This window comes from Meleagris gallopavo, chromosome 5, assembly GCF_000146605.3.
Source record: "Meleagris gallopavo isolate NT-WF06-2002-E0010 breed Aviagen turkey brand Nicholas breeding stock chromosome 5, Turkey_5.1, whole genome shotgun sequence".
Taxonomy (NCBI): Eukaryota; Metazoa; Chordata; class Aves; order Galliformes; family Phasianidae; genus Meleagris; species Meleagris gallopavo.
In genome coordinates this window covers 23,770,409-23,780,409 of record NC_015015.2, presented here as the reverse complement: position 1 = coordinate 23,780,409, position 10,001 = coordinate 23,770,409, and positions in this window count along the sequence as shown.

Here is a 10,001-nt window from a genome sequence, read left to right as displayed (position 1 = left end):
AAACAAATGAAAAAAAAAAAACCACAAAAAAACACCCAATCAAACAGCATGAGATTTAGGGGCAGTATTCACAAACTGGAGGCACAACTTTCCTCCTTCTTCTTGCAGCTGGCCATACCTGTCACTTGATCAACAAGCCACACAAACAGAAGCTGCAGCAGAGCTGTGGTACAGTGCAGTAACAGCCATCCACGCAACAACCAAGCTGTGGTAGCTCCCCAAGTGCATGTTCCTGGCCCACAGCTAATGGGAGCCCATTTATTTTAATGGGATAGAGTTCAGCTGAAATTAGATTACCTTGCATTTGCCATGGGTGAAGACCACACATGGATAATAATCACAGCTTATCTAACAGCTGGTAATTTGACTAAGTGCCTGGCTTTTGGAATTCTGCAAACTGGTTCATAGCTCCTTTTTGCCTAACTTCTAGGCAAAATTTGAACCGAGGACTTTCCCAGAAGGTAGCCTATCCATCCTGCTGGTGCTTATCCTGGGTATTCTTCAGTCAGAGTCTGCAAATAGGAATGAATGGAATTGTTGGAAAGAATGACTACTCTAACAACTACAAAGATCTCTCAGAGCAGAATAGCTCCAATATGCCAAACAATTATTCCTCTGACACAAAATCACAGATTTGTCCAGGTGAGAAAATAGAAGCTTTCTCAGCCTTCTCAGTGATGGGCTGGATCCAAGATCTTTCTGACCTCAGAAAAAGACCATTACACGCAACCAGGGCCGTCAGTTGCAAACGAGTACAGATGACTTGCAGGTTTTAGACTGTGTTTTCTGATAATCAGCATTTCAGCACTCCTTCCTTCTGCGCTCAGTCATCAGCAGGGAAAACTGGGGCTTTTAAATTACACAGGCAATTAAAAAAGGAAGAAGTCAGACATTCCCATTGTATTCTGCACAATAATTACTCTCCCAAGGCAACTGTAGATAAAACAAACACCTGCACTGTTTTCCATCAAAGAGAAGGTAACCCATTCCCTGCAAGAAGCACGCTTCACAGTTCATGGCTGCCTTTTTGGGCAGCCCAGGAGCCTGCTTCTCAAGTTCATCCAAAAACCCAGCTCTGAATGACGGGCACCTTCAGAAATGGTAGAGGATTTTGTTTTGCATTTGTGCTTAGTATTTAATCTGCAGATTAACTGCATACTTAATCATGGAAGTGAGGCTGATATGTCACACACACATACAGTCCTCTAAGCCCTACTTTTCCCATTGCCAATAATGTCATCTATTAGTAAGGAAGAAGGGGTTGTAGTGAGTGGGAGAATGCAACTCAAGAGCCACTCTCCTTACACATGCAAAGCCAACTACAGAAAAAATAGAAACAACCTATTTATGCATACAGTCTTATATTTTCAACCAATGTATCATAAACCAACGTACAATTTGTGCAAAAAAAATAAGTAACTTAATGTTGAAAAAAGTAATGAGATTTTCCCAATAGAACACTAACATTTCAGAGGAAATCATTTCTGATTGAAAGGTACTGTTCAGAGTACCTAAAGCTGCCCAATGTGAAATGTAAGAAACAGAGAGATGAGCCCAATGGAAACAATCTTTAAGCATAAATGGCAAGCAGACTGTAACTGTTCATGCTGGGAAAAACACAAAGCACAGGGAATTAGAAAACAAATCTACTCCCTCTCAGAAATATATATATACACACATACACCCAATGTGTTAAAAGTCACACAGGAAATTATGGTCAACAAACAGACTGGATTTCAAAAGTGCCCCATTCCTAGCTCACTACACAGTAGCTTTGTCTTTATATCATTTAGAACAATCCCTAAAGCAGATTTCCCCAGCTTGAGATGCCTCAAGCAAAGCCCTTTCTGAAAGGGAAAGAAGCATATTTCAGCCTGTCTCTGCTATCCAGCCCATTTACCTTTGGCTTGCTTCATCTGCTCTACTGGTTCTGTCTCCAGAGGAAACCCCTGCAGCAAGCCCTCCTCTACTGCCTGCCCCTCCTCCTGCCCTAGGGTGTGCTGGCAGTCACACTACTCTAGGTAACAAATGCAAGAGGGAAGGCACTGCTACTTTGAAGCTGTGAAACAATTGGGCTGAGAGCTAATATTAAAAGAAGTATGCCTTAAGAACAAAACACACACACTGAAAGTTCACCGAAACCTAAATGTCTCAGTCTTAATGGCGAGGATGTCCCTGCAGTTCAGTGATTCAGGCACTTCTGGGGGCTGAAATTATCTGGTTAGGCCTGATTAAAGATAAGCACAGACAGCTCCATTGTTCCAAGACATTTCAGAGACAGCTAAAGGAATGACGGAATCTCATGGGTTTAATAACACTCATGGTTTCCGTTATTTATATCGCCAGTTATCTAAGTATTTACCTGGCTCCAAAGCACAACATTAACAGAATCTCTATAGAGCTGTATGAGATATTTCCAGCACGTCAAAAACCTCTGCTGAAAATCTAAATAAATAGAGCAGAAGTTTGTCACAGCTACAGTTAATATCCCAGGAGGAGGATGCTCGCCCTGCCTCCTGAGCAGACACAGCAGCACAGAGCTAGGCAGGTCCTTGCTCCCAGATCACAGATGCCTTCTGGCAAACACACACAGCCCTCCCAGCTGTAATCCCAGAGTTTGAGCCTTCCTCAGTGAAGATGGTGAGGTATGAAATCCAGAAGAATCAGACCTGCAGCTGGGACAAGCCATCCAAGGCTGGATGGGCTGTGCTGACAACAAAGCAACGCAGACCCCTCACACAACAGATACATCTCCAACACTGTGGACAGGGTACACATCCTAAAAACTGGTTGGGGGAGCAGAGAGTGTCTGTACTACCATTTACCAAGTCTGGAAAGGGTCTTAGAAGTTACCCAGCCTGATTTCCAGTTCTTTTTTCCTTGGGTGCTACCCTCCCCACAGGGTGCTGGTTACAGGATTACCTGATTGACACCAGACCTGCAGACTGGAACAAATGAGCATTCAGAACCGCTCCATCCTTCTTCCTTATTGATAGGAGAAGTTGTGGCTAACAGAGGTAAAAAGCCACTTGAAACTTAATCTCTGTCTGGACCATCCTTTTGTGGTTAAAAAACATCATTCTTCCCCACTACCACCCCAATTGCTCTGTATGTTGAGAGTTAAAATAGACAGCAGAACCATTAGCATTTTGATAGCTTTCCACACAAGTATAGCATAAAGCCTTTAAAATTCATTGCACTGAGATAATCCTTCAAGTCTAGATTTCCTCCTCAGCTTGAGGCAACCAAGGGGTTTTCTGCCTCTTAATACCTTAATAGGAAGCTCCAAGGAGCTGCCAAACTAGAGGTCTCAAATACACTCAAGAAAAGCAGAGTCCCAAAGTTCAAGAGAAGCCATGTGAAGTGTCTGAGGTCGAATTAAGAAACAAATACAGGGGCATCATCTTAAATACTGCAGTCCCCCAGAGACCCTGGCTTCTGTACACCACAGCTCACAGCTGCTGCCTTCCTTTCAGAGCACAAAGCACTCCCAGCATCCACTAATTGCAGCTACCACCGAGGGCACTCAGCATTTCTTAAAATGAGCAAATTAAAACCTTGACCCGGATTCAGCACAAGCTCGGGGACTGGAGGCTCCTTGTCAGGATCAAGGCTGAATTTGTTAATACTAGCACAATTTCAAGAGCTGTGCTTTGAACTGTATAATTGGCATTAATACTCAGCAACTGCTAACTTGTGCCTGGAAAGTTTCTGCAGCGGGTGCCTTAAGAACTCTAAAGAACATTGCTTTCCCAGGGAAGCACCCTGGTCTGCCTCAGGGCGAGGAAAGCAGCCATCTCATCACCTCCTGCCAGTGATTAGGATTTCTGCAGTGAAACCAGCTGGGTGCTGCAGGACAGCATCACACCTGAGAGATCATCATATTTCAGGACTTGAGGAGTCACTAACTTGTTAAGGACAATTAGGCCTGATAACATTTTCTCTGCACACGCTTTTTCCTTTGAACAGACTGCTTCCCAACATTGTTCACTATGTGGGAATCAAATGTTGTTTCTGCATTAGAATTGGATAATATATATATTTTTATTTCATAATCTCCACTGTCATAGTTCTTTCTGGGAGTTTTTCTGCTTAACTTGGGGAAGATCTCTGATAGTTTACATCACTTATCGTCTAGATAACCCGTCCCAGGGACGCACGCTCTGTATATAGGTGTATATAGGTGTATATATGTATATTTTGTCATACACACTGCAAGAATATCCTGCACCAGATCAAACCATAGAACAAGTCATGGCATGCCCGAGGAAGCGCCTGAAGAGACATCGAAGGCCTGACATCATCCCCCACTACGGTGATCCTTGTTTTAACGAAGACTTGGAAGCAAATCACCATATCAATACGACAAGAAGAGCACTGAGACATCTTGGAAACGACAGGATGGCGACACCAGATAACAAACAAATTAACAACTAAATAACAAATGTAAATCCTCTGATAAGATTGTGAACCTGGAGTACCCAGCCAGTGGGGAAACAGGGGAGAGGAGGGAGGCAAGGGGGAGAAAACAGGGTATAAAGGCTGTCATGTTGTGTCCATAGGTGCGCTCCTGCTTGCGGGACGCCCGCCATTGCAATCGCGAATAAAATCTGCTTTTATCAGAGATACCGTCCTGACAAAATTATTTGGATATTTCCAACAACTAGAAACCTGTGCACACCTATAACGAAGGTTAACCAGTCAAAAGTGCGGTCAAAAGAAGCCAAGAGCAGCAGCGCAGGCACTGCAGTGAGAGGTGGAAAACCGAGGTTCAGATCCAAGGGCTGTGACCCATAGTCTCCCACGCTCTGCTGTGCATCCCCAAACCACAAACGTGCATTAATTTGGCTGAGATAAGAAACTCCAATCAGTTGTCTCAAAACTTCAAAAACTGTTTGTTTTTCCTATGAGAAAAAAACAACCAGAGCTCATTTTACAGAGAAAAAGGTGCTTTATTCAAATTTAGTGAATATATAATTAACACGGTGAAGAAAAGGGAAGACTTTAATACCAGAACTCTGAGCTACCAGAACATTCATCTCCATGAGATTAGAAGAAAAAGCTATTGATTTAGCTGGCAAAACTCTCCCTCTAACACAGGACATATTCCCTTCCCATTTTTCAAGCCCAAAATATATTTTCTAGGAGCAGAATTTGGATAGGTCCTAGTAAGGAAGAAAGTTATAATGGCTCTTTCTAAAAATAAATAAATAAATAAATAAACAAATAAATAAATAATAAAAAATAGTAATAAAAAAGATTTCCTATTCTCTTATCCATCCCAAGTTTCTTGCATCAGCACTGTCAGTCAAGTCATTCAGATTTGACACGCATCAGTAAAACAGTTGGCAGTAAACAGAATTCTGTGCCTCCAAAAGGTGTCACAAAGACAGAGTCCATTTGCAACTGTAAGATGCTGAGATGCTGTGGACCACACATAAACTCTTGATAAACAAGTGGCAGGCAATGACTGCGACTCACAGAAGAGAGGCTACATCTGCCAGGGTGATCTGAGCACCACTCAGAGGGGGAAAGCACACACAGGCAGTTCAGGTGCCTGCCCATGCTGCTCACTTAAGCAAGCTGCCCACTTCATTATCTACCAGTCAATCTCCGAGCGATGTCCAGGAGTATACACACAATCACAAACACTTCTAACAATGCAAATCTTCTGTCAATTGCATTTACGGCTATCAAAATGGTGAGAAAATTACCTTATCATCAATTTCAACAACTTTATCTGCTTCACTACTTCCTTGCTAAGCAATAGTGTATCCGGACATATCCTTGCCATTCTTCATCACAAGGAAAAAGGCTCAGGGAGGTTAGAAAAGATGGAGGAAGCAATAAATCTTGTCCACGCAGAGTCACGAAGCTGCAAGACTGCCAAACAGAGGCCCTCTTGCATTTAATAACATTCTATTTGAAAATCAATGTTTGGGCTCGCTCCATACTGTTGCACTTCATAAAGAATAAATGATCAGAGCTGAAGGTTGCAGCCTTGAGTTAAAGGACAGGCTACAGATATAATCTTATAGGATACTGGGAAAAAGGTCCACTCCATGGCTTCTTTTGGGCTGCTCAGCTTTACGTGACCAGCCCTAGACTGCAACAGTGAAGCCTTCAGGACAGCTCCAGCCACAGAAAGGATTTTGCATGTCAGTCTGAGTGTGCAGCCCTCATCTGAATTCTAGCTCCAGCTTACATCTTTGAGACATGCATTTAAGTTGACAATTTAGTGAGAAAATGATTTCATTAATAAATTTTTTTCAGTTCTCCACCCCTGATTCTGGAGAATCTTAAATCAACAGTTTACTTTTCTCAGTAATTCAAGTATATTTAACTAATTCAAAGAACGCAGATATGCAATGGATGCAGAGCAATCTGGTCATTCACTGATTAGAAGATTCACACGGACCATCCCGAAATACCAGCCATCACTCAGAGCAGAATCTAAGCCTCTGAAGAAAAGCAGCAGCTTATCTCCATCCTCCTAGGTACCTAGGGAACCTCAGCAATCAGCTTCTTTAGAGCAATAGGCTCCTTTAGAGGTTCCTTCAATGACTGCAACCAAAAGAAGTAAGAGGCAGAAAACTGCTGATGTTTCAGTTGAAGATAGACTTAGACTTAATTAAAAAGACTGATCGAGAAATAACATCAATCTAAAAAATGAAAACTAAGAGATCACTGTCATCTAATATTTCAAAAGAGATACAGTCTACTTATCACCAAAAACATAAAAGCAAGGCTTACAGTGTTTTTGTTCTTTTTTAAAGGCTTCATATCTGGGGTCTGCCCACCTCACACACACTGGAGCTTCTCACACCCAGGAGCAGTTTGAGTTTACAGAGGATCCAGATCTGACAGCGTGCTGTGGGTCCCAGAGCCATCAAAGCTGCAGGACAGACATCCTGGCTCTGACTGCCAGCTGCTCAGGCCGTCTGCTGCCCTGTGCTTTCACCTGGTGTGGACACACCTCATGCCTCCTGCTTCAATTTGAAGGAGGAAGCAAAAACAAAAAAGGCAAGCTCGGGCTCTTCATCTACCGTAGAACAAAAGCCTTCTTGAAACAGGTCAGCAGAGACCATCAGAGGATGCATTTGGCTTTTGGAAACAGGAAACTCTCATTATTCAAACCTCAATTACACAGCAACAGCTTGGAACCTTTTGCCTTTAAAAGGAGTGTTTTTTTCTTTGCCCATGCAAAAAAAGCAGCTTAAAATACCAGCTTCCCCCACTTTGCCACAGCTCACCTTTCCTTTTTTGAAAGCTGGAATTAAAATCCAAAGAAAAGGCAGAGTGGGATTCTGACACAGTGAGATCTGAGTGACCACCTTATGCAGCACATCGGGATGCACATGGCTGAGGGGCCCAGAAACACCCACAGCCTCCAGCTTTTGTCACACAGACAGCAACCATAGAGATCAAATGCCCTGGTTAAGCACACATCTAGCTTCCTAGAGACCTCAGCCTGGCCACCTTCTCACTCTCCAAGGATTAAGAAAGTATGAAGAATGAACCATTTCCCTCTCCTCTCCATTAAATGGGAGGAGTGAGGAAAGTGGAGGAGAGAGGCCTCCTGCTGCAACCATGTGTTACCCCTGGCTCTGCTGAGCTCACAATCACGTGTTATCCCTGGCTCTGCTGAGCTCACTGCAATCAACCAGCAGGCGTGTTTCATCCTCTTCCAAGCAGCTCCTCTCTTGCCCTAAGCATTATTTTTTCATACCCTGCCCAACAACAATGGCCCAGGCACAAACATATCAGCAGTGCTCAGCTCTGTTTTCCTTGGCTGCTTCAGGTGGTTTTCTAACAATGCTCCTCAGAGAGGGCAGGAGCTTAAGAGCATTTTCATCCTATAATCACTTGTGAAGTCCTGACCCTGCCAAAAAACACCAGAAGTGCTTCGTGGACAGTTGCTCTTCTCCTTTTCTCTTATTCCCTTAGGGATGAAGCTATGAAATCCACCTTGGAACTCTTCATGCAAAAATCCTCATGTACTGGAACAGCAGTCTTGTGGTTAGGACATGCATATCTGGCATGTGAGGAACCTGCTTTCAGGACCCCGTTTTGGATTTGTGTACATAGGTGAAAAACCCAAACGGCCTGACGTCTGGCCAGTATCTCTGTTTTGACTAAAAAATTCTGTTCCAAACCCAAGAAATTCACCCAAGGAGAACCGAGTGGAGACCAACTCTTTCCCACAAAGTAACACTGGTTTCAATAAATCAGCATTTTTCTTCAGGCAAATTGTTTCCTTGAAAAAACTCCCAGCCAGTCCCAGTCCTGAGCAGTAAGTAATGTGGTTTCAGCTGAGGACGCACGCCGGGAAGCAGCCTGCCCAGCAGCAGCTCTGCTCAGAACAGCTCAACTTCCCCAAGCCAAAGGAACCAACAAGGCTTCCTGAAGTCTGTCCTGACACTTCAGGTTTCTCTCGTCTTCTAACTGTATTGTTTAACAGCGGAAAGGAGGCGTGGTGGGAAAACCTCACACACTCCATTCCTGTTTACATCACTTGTTCCTCAGTCTGTGTGATCTGAGAGTCAAAACGTTGCTGATGTCCTGAAACATGTAAGCATATCTACATGGGGGGAAGCTCCAGAGCCCAACCTGTGCATCAAGTGGGCCACAAGCTAGGGCAGCTTTCCCCTCTGTGGCTGTAAGGAGAGGGAAATCTGACTGAGAGCGAATTAAAAGAAAACACACAGTAATGGCACAAATGTACCTCCGTCTGTCTTGCTGTTTTAAGATGCTTCCTGTGAGCTCACTTGAAAGTGCCTCCAAAAGTAAGGTCTTCTTAAGCTAGGTTCTTCAAAAAGAATGCTTTTCCCCTTCTAAATGCAGGGTTTTATGTGCAATACAGGATTATCCTATATAGGTCACCGACACTCCATGGAAACTTGTAAAAGAAGAACTATTTAGACAGACAGCTCTATTCCCACACTAAGTTTTTTTTTGCTTCTCTTCCTTTATTGCCATGAATATTTCAAGTGAAACAACAGCTTTGTGCCTTTGAGGTTATCTGCTCCCACTGCCACTTCCCCACCCGGAGCTATAATCCTACGTTTGTCACAAACCCAGCCGCTGTGGCAGAAGTTATTATGGTTACAATCTGCAGATTATAGCAACTTTTAATAAGGGATAAGCAGCAGGAAAAGGTGAGCTTAAGCAGCAAAGAGCCTGCTGATTCAAAGGACTCTATTATTAATATTTATTATTTTTAAACATTCACTGAGTGCTGTAGAAGATAAAAGAATGAGCTGAATGCAAGAACCAAGGAACCAAGTTAATATAAGACAAGGCAACGAGACAGCACAAAGAAAGAGTGCACTGTCAGGAGAGGAGGGAAGCTGGAGGAGAGGCAGCAACGGCCAGGAAAAAAACCCACACCTTTTCTAAGCAAGATGTTCCTAATAGTAAGAAGTCTGAAGAGAATTAAAGAATTCCTTAGCATCTAATCAGAACTGCTCCCCATAGGGAATTTTTTGAGCACTATTACAAGGCATTGGCATATCTTTAAAGAGCAGAGCTTTGATCATAAAATGCAAGAGTGTGGAGCATGGGGGAATTGGAAAAACCACAAAAGGAAATGCAACTGCATCACCCTGTGGTGCAAAGGTGAAATCCAGCCCTGGACAGATGCTTTACAAAGCTCCAAATAAATCCATTCACAATGCGCTAGAAATACTTCTTATCTGGGATCCCTATCCTAGATAAGTTCTTCCAGCCCACAAGTCCTTTGACCCTGTTGCTCCAGAATGACTCTAAGCTGGTACTTCTCTTCCCTAGCAAAGATGCAAGCTGGTGGTTTACACCACATTAAACCTCCACACTTCCAAACTGCAGACCATGGGGTTTCTCAGTTCCAGCCCCTTTATCAAGATCAGCCAACAAGAACATCTATCATACTCATGCACTGAGGCTTCTGTCTCCACACAGCTGGCAAAGCAGATGCTCAGAGAAGGAACGCAAGTTGCCCGCAGCTGAAGAGGCTTTATTCA